Below are 16,246 nucleotides of genomic sequence, written 5' to 3' on the forward strand. Positions count from 1 at the left end.
CCTGAGGCTGACGCAGCTCAGGCGAAGAATCGGCGCGGCAGCATTATAGCGAGAACAGCAGAACGATGCATCGGCCGGGAATCGAACCCGGGCCGTCCGCATGCTAAGCGAGCATTCACCAATTTTTTTTTTTTGTTCTCATTTCTTTCGTTGCATTTGTTGGGGGCGGACGTCCGATGGCGCCCGTTCATGTTCATCGTTGACTCGGTCTTTTATTACAGAGGGCAGATAACTCTCAGACCGAACACGCTGAGCTATCGTGCCGGCAAGCCTTAAGATTATGAGACTTACGCGCTGCCTACTGCACTGCTGAGGCACATGCCATTGAACCACCGATGCTCGACAAGCTGCCCGTGCTTCCCGAGTACTTTTCTGCAGGGGAAAGTGGGATTGCCACCCAGCGACGTCGGATACAACCGAAAAAAGTGCTACACACGCGGAGTGCTCCACTACACTGCCTTAAAACGAATGCTCATCTCTATCGTGTGAGTAACCTTGCGGCCGCGGCGGCTAGTCTTGCCCAAAGACGCAGCGTGCGTGGAGGCGCTACCCGAATGCGTGTGGATGCACCCTCCTACCTCGTAAAGCGCCTGCAGCTACTATCACCGTGGGCCGCTGCTGGCGGGCAGGAAGCCGACACAGCGGGGCGTTGCGAGCAGCGCCTGTGCGGTGGTGGTGTAATGGTGAGCATAGTTGCCTTCCAAGCAGTTGATCCGGGTTCGATTCCCGGCCGCCGCAAGTGGCGCTGGTTTTTTCGTATGAGTATGTGAGCCGCGTGCTGTTAAATGAAGGTTTTTTTCGTCGTAGCTCCACGCAGACCATCCTGTAGTATGTCCCGACTTGTCCCGACTTTGCTCGGCTGACGCGAAAGCTGACGCTTGGAATTCGCCCTTATCAAAAGGACAGGCACTATAAACGGCTGAGAGAGGCGAGGTGTGGAGAGGTACCAAAACGACAGGCAATCTGCGAAATTTTCTGCTCGTTGTTCTTAAAGAAAAAAACCGACGCAGTCGGTAGGACTCGAACCTACGCTCCCAGAGGGAATCTGATTTCTAGTCAGACGCCTTAACCACTCGGCCACGACTGCTCGTAACTGAAGTTTCCCTGGAATCGTGAAGAATCAAACCGGTCTGCGCAGAATGTTGACAGGAAACGAACTCCGTGCACTGATTACGGCAGGGTTACCATCGCTACGAGACGAGCCATTACGGAAACGTTAAAATCTTCGCACGGACAGGGACTTGAACCCTGGACCCTTAGGTTAAAAGCCTAATGCTCTACCGACTGAGCTATCCGGGCTCACGCTCGTTGTGGATGGAGCGGCTGCAAGCAATGTAAATAACTGGAACGCGTGTGTAGGCGTACTACGGTAATTTCTGGCTTCTGGCGCAACTGGCGACTTCACCGACTTCCCACTGACGCTGGTAGCAGCCCAACAGCGGACCAGAGCCTCTTCTCCCTTTATTCCGGTGCCGACAGTAATTGCATCATGTGCCTGTTTTCCCCGATTACGTTCGGTCGAAGCTTCGGAAGGTGGGCGACAAACGACAGTTCGAAGGCCAAAACGTGGAGCGTTGTGTGCGCAAAAAATTCCGTTCCGGTACCGGGAATCGAACCCGGGCCTCCTGGGTGAAAGCCAGGTATCCTAGCCACTAGACCACACCGGATTTGCTCGATAAGCGTGAGGTTTTCTCCGTCTCCTCTCGTATTTCGTGCTGAATCTCGACTCAGTGCAGTTCTCCGTTTGCGAGCATATTTGCGCCTACAGACTGGCATGGCGCACAGCTCGAAATTGACTATTCATTATTTTACTCCTAACAAGGGAAGAGAAAGATCAAAGTTGTACGTTGTCATAATTGGAAATAAACATATTGACGCTGGGGCGTAGACTCCTTGTGGATAACGAACGACAATTAAGTTCGTTCCCTAGCAACAGCAACGCCGTTAATTCAGCCTTGATGTACAGCAAATTAAATGCCCCGGGTGAGGATCGAACTCACGACCTTAAGATTATGAGACTTACGCGCTACCTACTGCGCTACCGAGGCACGTTGCAAGTAACGTTACAGGAAACTTGGTAAGTCTCTCATATTAGAGATAGACAGTTTGCGCTTTCTCAAGAATCTGTTGTGTTGCTACACGTGCTTTCCCTACTTGCTAGATTAAACTGCTGCCGCAGCTTTTTCAACGGAACGCAGCACTGCCCGAGGTTACAGTACATCGCCCTTGCGGCACCTAAACACAGCGGCCTGTTGGGCCAGGCCGTCGTCAGAGTTCAGAAATAGCACGCGACCGTTCAAGTACGGTCTATTGCGTGCTGCGTGTATGGTTCTTCTCACAGCGAATCCCGCTATACATTCCTGAGGCTGACGCAGCTCAGGCGAAGAATCGGCGCGGCAGCATTATAGCGAGAACAGCAGAACGATGCATCGGCCGGGAATCGAACCCGGGCCGTCCGCATGCTAAGCGAGCATTCACCAATTTTTTTTTTTTTGTTCTCATTTCTTTCGTTGCATTTGTTGGGGGCGGACGTCCGATGGCGCCCGTTCATGTTCATCGTTGACTCGGTCTTTTATTACAGAGGGCAGATAACTCTCAGACCGAACACGCTGAGCTATCGTGCCGGCAAGCCTTAAGATTATGAGACTTACGCGCTGCCTACTGCACTGCTGAGGCACATGCCATTGAACCACCGATGCTCGACAAGCTGCCCGTGCTTCCCGAGTACTTTTCTGCAGGGGAAAGTGGGATTGCCACCCAGCGACGTCGGATACAACCGAAAAAAGTGCTACACACGCGGAGTGCTCCACTACACTGCCTTAAAACGAATGCTCATCTCTATCGTGTGAGTAACCTTGCGGCCGCGGCGGCTAGTCTTGCCCAAAGACGCAGCGTGCGTGGAGGCGCTACCCGAATGCGTGTGGATGCACCCTCCTACCTCGTAAAGCGCCTGCAGCTACTATCACCGTGGGCCGCTGCTGGCGGGCAGGAAGCCGACACAGCGGGGCGTTGCGAGCAGCGCCTGTGCGGTGGTGGTGTAATGGTGAGCATAGTTGCCTTCCAAGCAGTTGATCCGGGTTCGATTCCCGGCCGCCGCAAGTGGCGCTGGTTTTTTCGTATGAGTATGTGAGCCGCGTGCTGTTAAATGAAGGTTTTTTTCGTCGTAGCTCCACGCAGACCATCCTGTAGTATGTCCCGACTTGTCCCGACTTTGCTCGGCTGACGCGAAAGCTGACGCTTGGAATTCGCCCTTATCAAAAGGACAGGCACTATAAACGGCTGAGAGAGGCGAGGTGTGGAGAGGTACCAAAACGACAGGCAATCTGCGAAATTTTCTGCTCGTTGTTCTTAAAGAAAAAAACCGACGCAGTCGGTAGGACTCGAACCTACGCTCCCAGAGGGAATCTGATTTCTAGTCAGACGCCTTAACCACTCGGCCACGACTGCTCGTAACTGAAGTTTCCCTGGAATCGTGAAGAATCAAACCGGTCTGCGCAGAATGTTGACAGGAAACGAACTCCGTGCACTGATTACGGCAGGGTTACCATCGCTACGAGACGAGCCATTACGGAAACGTTAAAATCTTCGCACGGACAGGGACTTGAACCCTGGACCCTTAGGTTAAAAGCCTAATGCTCTACCGACTGAGCTATCCGGGCTCACGCTCGTTGTGGATGGAGCGGCTGCAAGCAATGTAAATAACTGGAACGCGTGTGTAGGCGTACTACGGTAATTTCTGGCTTCTGGCGCAACTGGCGACTTCACCGACTTCCCACTGACGCTGGTAGCAGCCCAACAGCGGACCAGAGCCTCTTCTCCCTTTATTCCGGTGCCGACAGTAATTGCATCATGTGCCTGTTTTCCCCGATTACGTTCGGTCGAAGCTTCGGAAGGTGGGCGACAAACGACAGTTCGAAGGCCAAAACGTGGAGCGTTGTGTGCGCAAAAAATTCCGTTCCGGTACCGGGAATCGAACCCGGGCCTCCTGGGTGAAAGCCAGGTATCCTAGCCACTAGACCACACCGGATTTGCTCGATAAGCGTGAGGTTTTCTCCGTCTCCTCTCGTATTTCGTGCTGAATCTCGACTCAGTGCAGTTCTCCGTTTGCGAGCATATTTGCGCCTACAGACTGGCATGGCGCACAGCTCGAAATTGACTATTCATTATTTTACTCCTAACAAGGGAAGAGAAAGATCAAAGTTGTACGTTGTCATAATTGGAAATAAACATATTGACGCTGGGGCGTAGACTCCTTGTGGATAACGAACGACAATTAAGTTCGTTCCCTAGCAACAGCAACGCCGTTAATTCAGCCTTGATGTACAGCAAATTAAATGCCCCGGGTGAGGATCGAACTCACGACCTTAAGATTATGAGACTTACGCGCTACCTACTGCGCTACCGAGGCACGTTGCAAGTAACGTTACAGGAAACTTGGTAAGTCTCTCATATTAGAGATAGACAGTTTGCGCTTTCTCAAGAATCTGTTGTGTTGCTACACGTGCTTTCCCTACTTGCTAGATTAAACTGCTGCCGCAGCTTTTTCAACGGAACGCAGCACTGCCCGAGGTTACAGTACATCGCCCTTGCGGCACCTAAACACAGCGGCCTGTTGGGCCAGGCCGTCGTCAGAGTTCAGAAATAGCACGCGACCGTTCAAGTACGGTCTATTGCGTGCTGCGTGTATGGTTCTTCTCACAGCGAATCCCGCTATACATTCCTGAGGCTGACGCAGCTCAGGCGAAGAATCGGCGCGGCAGCATTATAGCGAGAACAGCAGAACGATGCATCGGCCGGGAATCGAACCCGGGCCGTCCGCATGCTAAGCGAGCATTCACCAATTTTTTTTTTTTTTGTTCTCATTTCTTTCGTTGCATTTGTTGGGGGCGGACGTCCGATGGCGCCCGTTCATGTTCATCGTTGACTCGGTCTTTTATTACAGAGGGCAGATAACTCTCAGACCGAACACGCTGAGCTATCGTGCCGGCAAGCCTTAAGATTATGAGACTTACGCGCTGCCTACTGCACTGCTGAGGCACATGCCATTGAACCACCGATGCTCGACAAGCTGCCCGTGCTTCCCGAGTACTTTTCTGCAGGGGAAAGTGGGATTGCCACCCAGCGACGTCGGATACAACCGAAAAAAGTGCTACACACGCGGAGTGCTCCACTACACTGCCTTAAAACGAATGCTCATCTCTATCGTGTGAGTAACCTTGCGGCCGCGGCGGCTAGTCTTGCCCAAAGACGCAGCGTGCGTGGAGGCGCTACCCGAATGCGTGTGGATGCACCCTCCTACCTCGTAAAGCGCCTGCAGCTACTATCACCGTGGGCCGCTGCTGGCGGGCAGGAAGCCGACACAGCGGGGCGTTGCGAGCAGCGCCTGTGCGGTGGTGGTGTAATGGTGAGCATAGTTGCCTTCCAAGCAGTTGATCCGGGTTCGATTCCCGGCCGCCGCAAGTGGCGCTGGTTTTTTCGTATGAGTATGTGAGCCGCGTGCTGTTAAATGAAGGTTTTTTTCGTCGTAGCTCCACGCAGACCATCCTGTAGTATGTCCCGACTTGTCCCGACTTTGCTCGGCTGACGCGAAAGCTGACGCTTGGAATTCGCCCTTATCAAAAGGACAGGCACTATAAACGGCTGAGAGAGGCGAGGTGTGGAGAGGTACCAAAACGACAGGCAATCTGCGAAATTTTCTGCTCGTTGTTCTTAAAGAAAAAAACCGACGCAGTCGGTAGGACTCGAACCTACGCTCCCAGAGGGAATCTGATTTCTAGTCAGACGCCTTAACCACTCGGCCACGACTGCTCGTAACTGAAGTTTCCCTGGAATCGTGAAGAATCAAACCGGTCTGCGCAGAATGTTGACAGGAAACGAACTCCGTGCACTGATTACGGCAGGGTTACCATCGCTACGAGACGAGCCATTACGGAAACGTTAAAATCTTCGCCCGGACAGGGACTTGAACCCTGGACCCTTAGGTTAAAAGCCTAATGCTCTACCGACTGAGCTATCCGGGCTCACGCTCGTTGTGGATGGAGCGGCTGCAAGCAATGTAAATAACTGGAACGCGTGTGTAGGCGTACTACGGTAATTTCTGGCTTCTGGCGCAACTGGCGACTTCACCGACTTCCCACTGACGCTGGTAGCAGCCCAACAGCGGACCAGAGCCTCTTCTCCCTTTATTCCGGTGCCGACAGTAATTGCATCATGTGCCTGTTTTCCCCGATTACGTTCGGTCGAAGCTTCGGAAGGTGGGCGACAAACGACAGTTCGAAGGCCAAAACGTGGAGCGTTGTGTGCGCAAAAAATTCCGTTCCGGTACCGGGAATCGAACCCGGGCCTCCTGGGTGAAAGCCAGGTATCCTAGCCACTAGACCACACCGGATTTGCTCGATAAGCGTGAGGTTTTCTCCGTCTCCTCTCGTATTTCGTGCTGAATCTCGACTCAGTGCAGTTCTCCGTTTGCGAGCATATTTGCGCCTACAGACTGGCATGGCGCACAGCTCGAAATTGACTATTCATTATTTTACTCCTAACAAGGGAAGAGAAAGATCAAAGTTGTACGTTGTCATAATTGGAAATAAACATATTGACGCTGGGGCGTAGACTCCTTGTGGATAACGAACGACAATTAAGTTCGTTCCCTAGCAACAGCAACGCCGTTAATTCAGCCTTGATGTACAGCAAATTAAATGCCCCGGGTGAGGATCGAACTCACGACCTTAAGATTATGAGACTTACGCGCTACCTACTGCGCTACCGAGGCACGTTGCAAGTAACGTTACAGGAAACTTGGTAAGTCTCTCATATTAGAGATAGACAGTTTGCGCTTTCTCAAGAATCTGTTGTGTTGCTACACGTGCTTTCCCTACTTGCTAGATTAAACTGCTGCCGCAGCTTTTTCAACGGAACGCAGCACTGCCCGAGGTTACAGTACATCGCCCTTGCGGCACCTAAACACAGCGGCCTGTTGGGCCAGGCCGTCGTCAGAGTTCAGAAATAGCACGCGACCGTTCAAGTACGGTCTATTGCGTGCTGCGTGTATGGTTCTTCTCACAGCGAATCCCGCTATACATTCCTGAGGCTGACGCAGCTCAGGCGAAGAATCGGCGCGGCAGCATTATAGCGAGAACAGCAGAACGATGCATCGGCCGGGAATCGAACCCGGGCCGTCCGCATGCTAAGCGAGCATTCACCAATTTTTTTTTTTTTTTGTTCTCATTTCTTTCGTTGCATTTGTTGGGGGCGGACGTCCGATGGCGCCCGTTCATGTTCATCGTTGACTCGGTCTTTTATTACAGAGGGCAGATAACTCTCAGACCGAACACGCTGAGCTATCGTGCCGGCAAGCCTTAAGATTATGAGACTTACGCGCTGCCTACTGCACTGCTGAGGCACATGCCATTGAACCACCGATGCTCGACAAGCTGCCCGTGCTTCCCGAGTACTTTTCTGCAGGGGAAAGTGGGATTGCCACCCAGCGACGTCGGATACAACCGAAAAAAGTGCTACACACGCGGAGTGCTCCACTACACTGCCTTAAAACGAATGCTCATCTCTATCGTGTGAGTAACCTTGCGGCCGCGGCGGCTAGTCTTGCCCAAAGACGCAGCGTGCGTGGAGGCGCTACCCGAATGCGTGTGGATGCACCCTCCTACCTCGTAAAGCGCCTGCAGCTACTATCACCGTGGGCCGCTGCTGGCGGGCAGGAAGCCGACACAGCGGGGCGTTGCGAGCAGCGCCTGTGCGGTGGTGGTGTAATGGTGAGCATAGTTGCCTTCCAAGCAGTTGATCCGGGTTCGATTCCCGGCCGCCGCAAGTGGCGCTGGTTTTTTCGTATGAGTATGTGAGCCGCGTGCTGTTAAATGAAGGTTTTTTTCGTCGTAGCTCCACGCAGACCATCCTGTAGTATGTCCCGACTTGTCCCGACTTTGCTCGGCTGACGCGAAAGCTGACGCTTGGAATTCGCCCTTATCAAAAGGACAGGCACTATAAACGGCTGAGAGAGGCGAGGTGTGGAGAGGTACCAAAACGACAGGCAATCTGCGAAATTTTCTGCTCGTTGTTCTTAAAGAAAAAAACCGACGCAGTCGGTAGGACTCGAACCTACGCTCCCAGAGGGAATCTGATTTCTAGTCAGACGCCTTAACCACTCGGCCACGACTGCTCGTAACTGAAGTTTCCCTGGAATCGTGAAGAATCAAACCGGTCTGCGCAGAATGTTGACAGGAAACGAACTCCGTGCACTGATTACGGCAGGGTTACCATCGCTACGAGACGAGCCATTACGGAAACGTTAAAATCTTCGCACGGACAGGGACTTGAACCCTGGACCCTTAGGTTAAAAGCCTAATGCTCTACCGACTGAGCTATCCGGGCTCACGCTCGTTGTGGATGGAGCGGCTGCAAGCAATGTAAATAACTGGAACGCGTGTGTAGGCGTACTACGGTAATTTCTGGCTTCTGGCGCAACTGGCGACTTCACCGACTTCCCACTGACGCTGGTAGCAGCCCAACAGCGGACCAGAGCCTCTTCTCCCTTTATTCCGGTGCCGACAGTAATTGCATCATGTGCCTGTTTTCCCCGATTACGTTCGGTCGAAGCTTCGGAAGGTGGGCGACAAACGACAGTTCGAAGGCCAAAACGTGGAGCGTTGTGTGCGCAAAAAATTCCGTTCCGGTACCGGGAATCGAACCCGGGCCTCCTGGGTGAAAGCCAGGTATCCTAGCCACTAGACCACACCGGATTTGCTCGATAAGCGTGAGGTTTTCTCCGTCTCCTCTCGTATTTCGTGCTGAATCTCGACTCAGTGCAGTTCTCCGTTTGCGAGCATATTTGCGCCTACAGACTGGCATGGCGCACAGCTCGAAATTGACTATTCATTATTTTACTCCTAACAAGGGAAGAGAAAGATCAAAGTTGTACGTTGTCATAATTGGAAATAAACATATTGACGCTGGGGCGTAGACTCCTTGTGGATAACGAACGACAATTAAGTTCGTTCCCTAGCAACAGCAACGCCGTTAATTCAGCCTTGATGTACAGCAAATTAAATGCCCCGGGTGAGGATCGAACTCACGACCTTAAGATTATGAGACTTACGCGCTACCTACTGCGCTACCGAGGCACGTTGCAAGTAACGTTACAGGAAACTTGGTAAGTCTCTCATATTAGAGATAGACAGTTTGCGCTTTCTCAAGAATCTGTTGTGTTGCTACACGTGCTTTCCCTACTTGCTAGATTAAACTGCTGCCGCAGCTTTTTCAACGGAACGCAGCACTGCCCGAGGTTACAGTACATCGCCCTTGCGGCACCTAAACACAGCGGCCTGTTGGGCCAGGCCGTCGTCAGAGTTCAGAAATAGCACGCGACCGTTCAAGTACGGTCTATTGCGTGCTGCGTGTATGGTTCTTCTCACAGCGAATCCCGCTATACATTCCTGAGGCTGACGCAGCTCAGGCGAAGAATCGGCGCGGCAGCATTATAGCGAGAACAGCAGAACGATGCATCGGCCGGGAATCGAACCCGGGCCGTCCGCATGCTAAGCGAGCATTCACCAATTTTTTTTTTTTTTGTTCTCATTTCTTTCGTTGCATTTGTTGGGGGCGGACGTCCGATGGCGCCCGTTCATGTTCATCGTTGACTCGGTCTTTTATTACAGAGGGCAGATAACTCTCAGACCGAACACGCTGAGCTATCGTGCCGGCAAGCCTTAAGATTATGAGACTTACGCGCTGCCTACTGCACTGCTGAGGCACATGCCATTGAACCACCGATGCTCGACAAGCTGCCCGTGCTTCCCGAGTACTTTTCTGCAGGGGAAAGTGGGATTGCCACCCAGCGACGTCGGATACAACCGAAAAAAGTGCTACACACGCGGAGTGCTCCACTACACTGCCTTAAAACGAATGCTCATCTCTATCGTGTGAGTAACCTTGCGGCCGCGGCGGCTAGTCTTGCCCAAAGACGCAGCGTGCGTGGAGGCGCTACCCGAATGCGTGTGGATGCACCCTCCTACCTCGTAAAGCGCCTGCAGCTACTATCACCGTGGGCCGCTGCTGGCGGGCAGGAAGCCGACACAGCGGGGCGTTGCGAGCAGCGCCTGTGCGGTGGTGGTGTAATGGTGAGCATGGTTGCCTTCCAAGCAGTTGATCCGGGTTCGATTCCCGGCCGCCGCAAGTGGCGCTGGTTTTTTCGTATGAGTATGTGAGCCGCGTGCTGTTAAATGAAGGTTTTTTTCGTCGTAGCTCCACGCAGACCATCCTGTAGTATGTCCCGACTTGTCCCGACTTTGCTCGGCTGACGCGAAAGCTGACGCTTGGAATTCGCCCTTATCAAAAGGACAGGCACTATAAACGGCTGAGAGAGGCGAGGTGTGGAGAGGTACCAAAACGACAGGCAATCTGCGAAATTTTCTGCTCGTTGTTCTTAAAGAAAAAAACCGACGCAGTCGGTAGGACTCGAACCTACGCTCCCAGAGGGAATCTGATTTCTAGTCAGACGCCTTAACCACTCGGCCACGACTGCTCGTAACTGAAGTTTCCCTGGAATCGTGAAGAATCAAACCGGTCTGCGCAGAATGTTGACAGGAAACGAACTCCGTGCACTGATTACGGCAGGGTTACCATCGCTACGAGACGAGCCATTACGGAAACGTTAAAATCTTCGCACGGACAGGGACTTGAACCCTGGACCCTTAGGTTAAAAGCCTAATGCTCTACCGACTGAGCTATCCGGGCTCACGCTCGTTGTGGATGGAGCGGCTGCAAGCAATGTAAATAACTGGAACGCGTGTGTAGGCGTACTACGGTAATTTCTGGCTTCTGGCGCAACTGGCGACTTCACCGACTTCCCACTGACGCTGGTAGCAGCCCAACAGCGGACCAGAGCCTCTTCTCCCTTTATTCCGGTGCCGACAGTAATTGCATCATGTGCCTGTTTTCCCCGATTACGTTCGGTCGAAGCTTCGGAAGGTGGGCGACAAACGACAGTTCGAAGGCCAAAACGTGGAGCGTTGTGTGCGCAAAAAATTCCGTTCCGGTACCGGGAATCGAACCCGGGCCTCCTGGGTGAAAGCCAGGTATCCTAGCCACTAGACCACACCGGATTTGCTCGATAAGCGTGAGGTTTTCTCCGTCTCCTCTCGTATTTCGTGCTGAATCTCGACTCAGTGCAGTTCTCCGTTTGCGAGCATATTTGCGCCTACAGACTGGCATGGCGCACAGCTCGAAATTGACTATTCATTATTTTACTCCTAACAAGGGAAGAGAAAGATCAAAGTTGTACGTTGTCATAATTGGAAATAAACATATTGACGCTGGGGCGTAGACTCCTTGTGGATAACGAACGACAATTAAGTTCGTTCCCTAGCAACAGCAACGCCGTTAATTCAGCCTTGATGTACAGCAAATTAAATGCCCCGGGTGAGGGATCGAACTCAACGACCTTAAGATTATGAGACTTACGCGCTACCTACTGCGCTACCGAGGCACGTTGCAAGTAACGTTACAGGAAACTTGGTAAGTCTCTCATATTAGAGATAGACAGTTTGCGCTTTCTCAAGAATCTGTTGTGTTGCTACACGTGCTTTCCCTACTTGCTAGATTAAACTGCTGCCGCAGCTTTTTCAACGGAACGCAGCACTGCCCGAGGTTACAGTACATCGCCCTTGCGGCACCTAAACACAGCGGCCTGTTGGGCCAGGCCGTCGTCAGAGTTCAGAAATAGCACGCGACCGTTCAAGTACGGTCTATTGCGTGCTGCGTGTATGGTTCTTCTCACAGCGAATCCCGCTATACATTCCTGAGGCTGACGCAGCTCAGGCGAAGAATCGGCGCGGCAGCATTATAGCGAGAACAGCAGAACGATGCATCGGCCGGGAATCGAACCCGGGCCGTCCGCATGCTAAGCGAGCATTCACCAATTTTTTTTTTTTTTGTTCTCATTTCTTTCGTTGCATTTGTTGGGGGCGGACGTCCGATGGCGCCCGTTCATGTTCATCGTTGACTCGGTCTTTTATTACAGAGGGCAGATAACTCTCAGACCGAACACGCTGAGCTATCGTGCCGGCAAGCCTTAAGATTATGAGACTTACGCGCTGCCTACTGCACTGCTGAGGCACATGCCATTGAACCACCGATGCTCGACAAGCTGCCCGTGCTTCCCGAGTACTTTTCTGCAGGGGAAAGTGGGATTGCCACCCAGCGACGTCGGATACAACCGAAAAAAGTGCTACACACGCGGAGTGCTCCACTACACTGCCTTAAAACGAATGCTCATCTCTATCGTGTGAGTAACCTTGCGGCCGCGGCGGCTAGTCTTGCCCAAAGACGCAGCGTGCGTGGAGGCGCTACCCGAATGCGTGTGGATGCACCCTCCTACCTCGTAAAGCGCCTGCAGCTACTATCACCGTGGGCCGCTGCTGGCGGGCAGGAAGCCGACACAGCGGGGCGTTGCGAGCAGCGCCTGTGCGGTGGTGGTGTAATGGTGAGCATGGTTGCCTTCCAAGCAGTTGATCCGGGTTCGATTCCCGGCCGCCGCAAGTGGCGCTGGTTTTTTCGTATGAGTATGTGAGCCGCGTGCTGTTAAATGAAGGTTTTTTTCGTCGTAGCTCCACGCAGACCATTCCTGTAGTATGTCCCGACTTGTCCCGACTTTGCTCGGCTGACGCGAAAGCTGACGCTTGGAATTCGCCCCTTATCAAAAGGACAGGCACTATAAACGGCTGAGAGAGGCGAGGTGTGGAGAGGTACCAAAACGACAGGCAATTCTGCGAAATTTTCTGCTCGTTGTTCTTAAAGAAAAAAACCGACGCAGTCGGTAGGACTCGAACCTACGCTCCCAGAGGGAATCTGATTTCTAGTCAGACGCCTTAACCACTCGGCCACGACTGCTCGTAACTGAAGTTTCCCTGGAATCGTGAAGAATCAAACCGGTCTGCGCAGGAATGTTGACAGGAAACGAACTCCGTGCACTGATTACGGCAGGGTTACCATCGCTACGAGACGAGCCATTACGGAAACGTTAAAATCTTCGCCCGGACAGGGACTTGAACCCTGGACCCTTAGGTTAAAAGCCTAATGCTCTACCCGACTGAGCTATCCGGGCTCACGCTCGTTGTGGATGGAGCGGCTGCAAGCAATGTAAATAACTGGAACGCGTGTGTAGGCGTACTACGGTAATTTCTGGCTTCTGGCGCGACTTCACCGACTTCCCACTGACGCTGGTAGCAGCCCAACAGCGGACCAGAGCCTCTTCTCCCTTTATTCCGGTGCCGACAGTAATTGCATCATGTGCCTGTTTTCCCCGATTACGTTCGGTCGAAGCTTCGGAAGGTGGGCGACAAACGACAGTTCGAAGGCCAAAACGTGGAGCGTTGTGTGCGCAAAAAATTCCGTTCCGGTACCGGGAATCGAACCCGGGCCTCCTGGGTGAAAGCCAGGTATCCTAGCCACTAGACCACACCGGATTTGCTCGATAAGCGTGAGGTTTTCTCCGTCTCCTCTCGTATTTCGTGCTGAATCTCGACTCAGTGCAGTTCTCCGTTTGCGAGCATATTTGCGCCTACAGACTGGCATGGCGCACAGCTCGAAATTGACTATTCATTATTTTACTCCTAACAAGGGAAGAGAAAGATCAAAGTTGTACGTTGTCATAATTGGAAATAAACATATTGACGCTGGGGCGTAGACTCCTTGTGGATAACGAACGACAATTAAGTTCGTTCCCTAGCAACAGCAACGCCGTTAATTCAGCCTTGATGTACAGCAAATTAAATGCCCCGGGTGAGGATCGAACTCACGACCTTAAGATTATGAGACTTACGCGCTACCTACTGCGCTACCGAGGCACGTTGCAAGTAACGTTACAGGAAACTTGGTAAGTCTCTCATATTAGAGATAGACAGTTTGCGCTTTCTCAAGAATCTGTTGTGTTGCTACACGTGCTTTCCCTACTTGCTAGATTAAACTGCTGCCGCAGCTTTTTCAACGGAACGCAGCACTGCCCGAGGTTACAGTACATCGCCCTTGCGGCACCTAAACACAGCGGCCTGTTGGGCCAGGCCGTCGTCAGAGTTCAGAAATAGCACGCGACCGTTCAAGTACGGTCTATTGCGTGCTGCGTGTATGGTTCTTCTCACAGCGAATCCCGCTATACATTCCTGAGGCTGACGCAGCTCAGGCGAAGAATCGGCGCGGCAGCATTATAGCGAGAACAGCAGAACGATGCATCGGCCGGGAATCGAACCCGGGCCGTCCGCATGCTAAGCGAGCATTCACCAATTTTTTTTTTTTTTGTTCTCATTTCTTTCGTTGCATTTGTTGGGGGCGGACGTCCGATGGCGCCCGTTCATGTTCATCGTTGACTCGGTCTTTTATTACAGAGGGCAGATAACTCTCAGACCGAACACGCTGAGCTATCGTGCCGGCAAGCCTTAAGATTATGAGACTTACGCGCTGCCTACTGCACTGCTGAGGCACATGCCATTGAACCACCGATGCTCGACAAGCTGCCCGTGCTTCCCGAGTACTTTTCTGCAGGGGAAAGTGGGATTGCCACCCAGCGACGTCGGATACAACCGAAAAAAGTGCTACACACGCGGAGTGCTCCACTACACTGCCTTAAAACGAATGCTCATCTCTATCGTGTGAGTAACCTTGCGGCCGCGGCGGCTAGTCTTGCCCAAAGACGCAGCGTGCGTGGAGGCGCTACCCGAATGCGTGTGGATGCACCCTCCTACCTCGTAAAGCGCCTGCAGCTACTATCACCGTGGGCCGCTGCTGGCGGGCAGGAAGCCGACACAGCGGGGCGTTGCGAGCAGCGCCTGTGCGGTGGTGGTGTAATGGTGAGCATGGTTGCCTTCCAAGCAGTTGATCCGGGTTCGATTCCCGGCCGCCGCAAGTGGCGCTGGTTTTTTCGTATGAGTATGTGAGCCGCGTGCTGTTAAATGAAGGTTTTTTTCGTCGTAGCTCCACGCAGACCATCCTGTAGTATGTCCCGACTTGTCCCGACTTTGCTCGGCTGACGCGAAAGCTGACGCTTGGAATTCGCCCTTATCAAAAGGACAGGCACTATAAACGGCTGAGAGAGGCGAGGTGTGGAGAGGTACCAAAACGACAGGCAATCTGCGAAATTTTCTGCTCGTTGTTCTTAAAGAAAAAAACCGACGCAGTCGGTAGGACTCGAACCTGCGCTCCCAGAGGTAATCTGATTTCTAGTCAGACGCCTTAACCACTCGGCCACGACTGCTCGTAACTGAAGTTTCCCTGGAATCGTGAAGAATCAAACCGGTCTGCGCAGAATGTTGACAGGAAACGAACTCCGTGCACTGATTACGGCAGGGTTACCATCGCTACGAGACGAGCCATTACGGAAACGTTAAAATCTTCGCCCGGACAGGGACTTGAACCCTGGACCCTTAGGTTAAAAGCCTAATGCTCTACCGACTGAGCTATCCGGGCACACGCTCGTTGTGGATGGAGCGGCTGCAAGCAATGTAAATAACTGGAACGCGTGTGTAGGCGTACTACGGTAATTTCTGGCTTCTGGCGCAACTGGCGACTTCACCGACTTCCCACTGACGCTGGTAGCAGCCCAACAGCGGACCAGAGCCTCTTCTCCCTTTATTCCGGTGCCGACAGTAATTGCATCATGTGCCTGTTTTCCCCGATTACGTTCGGTCGAAGCTTCGGAAGGTGGGCGACAAACGACAGTTCGAAGGCCAAAACGTGGAGCGTTGTGTGCGCAAAAAATTCCGTTCCGGTACCGGGAATCGAACCCGGGCCTCCTGGGTGAAAGCCAGGTATCCTAGCCACTAGACCACACCGGATTTGCTCGATAAGCGTGAGGTTTTCTCCGTCTCCTCTCGTATTTCGTGCTGAATCTCGACTCAGTGCAGTTCTCCGTTTGCGAGCATATTTGCGCCTACAGACTGGCATGGCGCACAGCTCGAAATTGACTATTCATTATTTTACTCCTAACAAGGGAAGAGAAAGATCAAAGTTGTACGTTGTCATAATTGGAAATAAACATATTGACGCTGGGGCGTAGACTCCTTGTGGATAACGAACGACAATTAAGTTCGTTCCCTAGCAACAGCAACGCCGTTAATTCAGCCTTGATGTACAGCAAATTAAATGCCCCGGGTGAGGATCGAACTCACGACCTTAAGATTATGAGACTTACGCGCTACCTACTGCGCTACCGAGGCACGTTGCAAGTAACGTTACAGGAAACTTGGTA

The 16,246-nt window shown here is 52.5% G+C and overlaps 35 non-coding genes across 35 annotated transcripts; 7 read left to right on the top strand and 28 right to left on the bottom strand.

Annotated features, from left to right (window-relative positions):
• Nucleotides 1–666: 666 nt before the first annotated feature.
• Trnag-ucc (transfer RNA glycine (anticodon UCC)) lies at nt 667–738 on the top strand. Its single transcript has one exon. It is a non-coding gene; the product is annotated as a tRNA-Gly (tRNA).
• Nucleotides 739–1,005: 267 nt separating this feature from the next.
• Nucleotides 1,006–1,087, bottom strand: Trnas-aga (transfer RNA serine (anticodon AGA)). Its single transcript has one exon. It is a non-coding gene; the product is annotated as a tRNA-Ser (tRNA).
• Nucleotides 1,088–1,226: 139 nt separating this feature from the next.
• Trnak-uuu (transfer RNA lysine (anticodon UUU)) lies at nt 1,227–1,299 on the bottom strand. The gene has a single exon. It is a non-coding gene; the product is annotated as a tRNA-Lys (tRNA).
• A 296-nt stretch (nt 1,300–1,595) lies between these two features.
• Nucleotides 1,596–1,667, bottom strand: Trnae-uuc (transfer RNA glutamic acid (anticodon UUC)). The gene has a single exon. It is a non-coding gene; the product is annotated as a tRNA-Glu (tRNA).
• Nucleotides 1,668–1,975: 308 nt separating this feature from the next.
• On the bottom strand, nt 1,976–2,048 carry Trnam-cau (transfer RNA methionine (anticodon CAU)). Its single transcript has one exon. It is a non-coding gene; the product is annotated as a tRNA-Met (tRNA).
• Nucleotides 2,049–3,026: 978 nt separating this feature from the next.
• On the top strand, nt 3,027–3,098 carry Trnag-ucc (transfer RNA glycine (anticodon UCC)). The gene has a single exon. It is a non-coding gene; the product is annotated as a tRNA-Gly (tRNA).
• A 267-nt stretch (nt 3,099–3,365) lies between these two features.
• On the bottom strand, nt 3,366–3,447 carry Trnas-aga (transfer RNA serine (anticodon AGA)). The gene has a single exon. It is a non-coding gene; the product is annotated as a tRNA-Ser (tRNA).
• Nucleotides 3,448–3,586: 139 nt separating this feature from the next.
• On the bottom strand, nt 3,587–3,659 carry Trnak-uuu (transfer RNA lysine (anticodon UUU)). The gene has a single exon. It is a non-coding gene; the product is annotated as a tRNA-Lys (tRNA).
• A 296-nt stretch (nt 3,660–3,955) lies between these two features.
• On the bottom strand, nt 3,956–4,027 carry Trnae-uuc (transfer RNA glutamic acid (anticodon UUC)). Its single transcript has one exon. It is a non-coding gene; the product is annotated as a tRNA-Glu (tRNA).
• A 308-nt stretch (nt 4,028–4,335) lies between these two features.
• On the bottom strand, nt 4,336–4,408 carry Trnam-cau (transfer RNA methionine (anticodon CAU)). Its single transcript has one exon. It is a non-coding gene; the product is annotated as a tRNA-Met (tRNA).
• Nucleotides 4,409–5,387: 979 nt separating this feature from the next.
• On the top strand, nt 5,388–5,459 carry Trnag-ucc (transfer RNA glycine (anticodon UCC)). The gene has a single exon. It is a non-coding gene; the product is annotated as a tRNA-Gly (tRNA).
• A 267-nt stretch (nt 5,460–5,726) lies between these two features.
• Nucleotides 5,727–5,808, bottom strand: Trnas-aga (transfer RNA serine (anticodon AGA)). The gene has a single exon. It is a non-coding gene; the product is annotated as a tRNA-Ser (tRNA).
• Nucleotides 5,809–5,947: 139 nt separating this feature from the next.
• Nucleotides 5,948–6,020, bottom strand: Trnak-uuu (transfer RNA lysine (anticodon UUU)). Its single transcript has one exon. It is a non-coding gene; the product is annotated as a tRNA-Lys (tRNA).
• A 296-nt stretch (nt 6,021–6,316) lies between these two features.
• Trnae-uuc (transfer RNA glutamic acid (anticodon UUC)) lies at nt 6,317–6,388 on the bottom strand. The gene has a single exon. It is a non-coding gene; the product is annotated as a tRNA-Glu (tRNA).
• Nucleotides 6,389–6,696: 308 nt separating this feature from the next.
• On the bottom strand, nt 6,697–6,769 carry Trnam-cau (transfer RNA methionine (anticodon CAU)). The gene has a single exon. It is a non-coding gene; the product is annotated as a tRNA-Met (tRNA).
• Nucleotides 6,770–7,749: 980 nt separating this feature from the next.
• Trnag-ucc (transfer RNA glycine (anticodon UCC)) lies at nt 7,750–7,821 on the top strand. The gene has a single exon. It is a non-coding gene; the product is annotated as a tRNA-Gly (tRNA).
• Nucleotides 7,822–8,088: 267 nt separating this feature from the next.
• Nucleotides 8,089–8,170, bottom strand: Trnas-aga (transfer RNA serine (anticodon AGA)). The gene has a single exon. It is a non-coding gene; the product is annotated as a tRNA-Ser (tRNA).
• Nucleotides 8,171–8,309: 139 nt separating this feature from the next.
• On the bottom strand, nt 8,310–8,382 carry Trnak-uuu (transfer RNA lysine (anticodon UUU)). Its single transcript has one exon. It is a non-coding gene; the product is annotated as a tRNA-Lys (tRNA).
• Nucleotides 8,383–8,678: 296 nt separating this feature from the next.
• Nucleotides 8,679–8,750, bottom strand: Trnae-uuc (transfer RNA glutamic acid (anticodon UUC)). Its single transcript has one exon. It is a non-coding gene; the product is annotated as a tRNA-Glu (tRNA).
• Nucleotides 8,751–9,058: 308 nt separating this feature from the next.
• Trnam-cau (transfer RNA methionine (anticodon CAU)) lies at nt 9,059–9,131 on the bottom strand. The gene has a single exon. It is a non-coding gene; the product is annotated as a tRNA-Met (tRNA).
• Nucleotides 9,132–10,110: 979 nt separating this feature from the next.
• Nucleotides 10,111–10,182, top strand: Trnag-ucc (transfer RNA glycine (anticodon UCC)). Its single transcript has one exon. It is a non-coding gene; the product is annotated as a tRNA-Gly (tRNA).
• Nucleotides 10,183–10,449: 267 nt separating this feature from the next.
• Trnas-aga (transfer RNA serine (anticodon AGA)) lies at nt 10,450–10,531 on the bottom strand. The gene has a single exon. It is a non-coding gene; the product is annotated as a tRNA-Ser (tRNA).
• A 139-nt stretch (nt 10,532–10,670) lies between these two features.
• Trnak-uuu (transfer RNA lysine (anticodon UUU)) lies at nt 10,671–10,743 on the bottom strand. The gene has a single exon. It is a non-coding gene; the product is annotated as a tRNA-Lys (tRNA).
• Nucleotides 10,744–11,039: 296 nt separating this feature from the next.
• On the bottom strand, nt 11,040–11,111 carry Trnae-uuc (transfer RNA glutamic acid (anticodon UUC)). Its single transcript has one exon. It is a non-coding gene; the product is annotated as a tRNA-Glu (tRNA).
• Nucleotides 11,112–11,419: 308 nt separating this feature from the next.
• Trnam-cau (transfer RNA methionine (anticodon CAU)) lies at nt 11,420–11,494 on the bottom strand. Its single transcript has one exon. It is a non-coding gene; the product is annotated as a tRNA-Met (tRNA).
• Nucleotides 11,495–12,473: 979 nt separating this feature from the next.
• Nucleotides 12,474–12,545, top strand: Trnag-ucc (transfer RNA glycine (anticodon UCC)). Its single transcript has one exon. It is a non-coding gene; the product is annotated as a tRNA-Gly (tRNA).
• A 270-nt stretch (nt 12,546–12,815) lies between these two features.
• Trnas-aga (transfer RNA serine (anticodon AGA)) lies at nt 12,816–12,897 on the bottom strand. Its single transcript has one exon. It is a non-coding gene; the product is annotated as a tRNA-Ser (tRNA).
• A 140-nt stretch (nt 12,898–13,037) lies between these two features.
• Trnak-uuu (transfer RNA lysine (anticodon UUU)) lies at nt 13,038–13,111 on the bottom strand. Its single transcript has one exon. It is a non-coding gene; the product is annotated as a tRNA-Lys (tRNA).
• A 289-nt stretch (nt 13,112–13,400) lies between these two features.
• On the bottom strand, nt 13,401–13,472 carry Trnae-uuc (transfer RNA glutamic acid (anticodon UUC)). Its single transcript has one exon. It is a non-coding gene; the product is annotated as a tRNA-Glu (tRNA).
• Nucleotides 13,473–13,780: 308 nt separating this feature from the next.
• On the bottom strand, nt 13,781–13,853 carry Trnam-cau (transfer RNA methionine (anticodon CAU)). Its single transcript has one exon. It is a non-coding gene; the product is annotated as a tRNA-Met (tRNA).
• A 979-nt stretch (nt 13,854–14,832) lies between these two features.
• Nucleotides 14,833–14,904, top strand: Trnag-ucc (transfer RNA glycine (anticodon UCC)). Its single transcript has one exon. It is a non-coding gene; the product is annotated as a tRNA-Gly (tRNA).
• A 267-nt stretch (nt 14,905–15,171) lies between these two features.
• On the bottom strand, nt 15,172–15,253 carry Trnas-aga (transfer RNA serine (anticodon AGA)). Its single transcript has one exon. It is a non-coding gene; the product is annotated as a tRNA-Ser (tRNA).
• Nucleotides 15,254–15,392: 139 nt separating this feature from the next.
• Nucleotides 15,393–15,465, bottom strand: Trnak-uuu (transfer RNA lysine (anticodon UUU)). Its single transcript has one exon. It is a non-coding gene; the product is annotated as a tRNA-Lys (tRNA).
• Nucleotides 15,466–15,761: 296 nt separating this feature from the next.
• Trnae-uuc (transfer RNA glutamic acid (anticodon UUC)) lies at nt 15,762–15,833 on the bottom strand. The gene has a single exon. It is a non-coding gene; the product is annotated as a tRNA-Glu (tRNA).
• A 308-nt stretch (nt 15,834–16,141) lies between these two features.
• Nucleotides 16,142–16,214, bottom strand: Trnam-cau (transfer RNA methionine (anticodon CAU)). Its single transcript has one exon. It is a non-coding gene; the product is annotated as a tRNA-Met (tRNA).
• Nucleotides 16,215–16,246: the final 32 nt, after the last annotated feature.

Source organism: Schistocerca serialis, chromosome 4, assembly GCF_023864345.2.
Source record: "Schistocerca serialis cubense isolate TAMUIC-IGC-003099 chromosome 4, iqSchSeri2.2, whole genome shotgun sequence".
Classification (NCBI taxonomy): Eukaryota; Metazoa; Arthropoda; class Insecta; order Orthoptera; family Acrididae; genus Schistocerca; species Schistocerca serialis.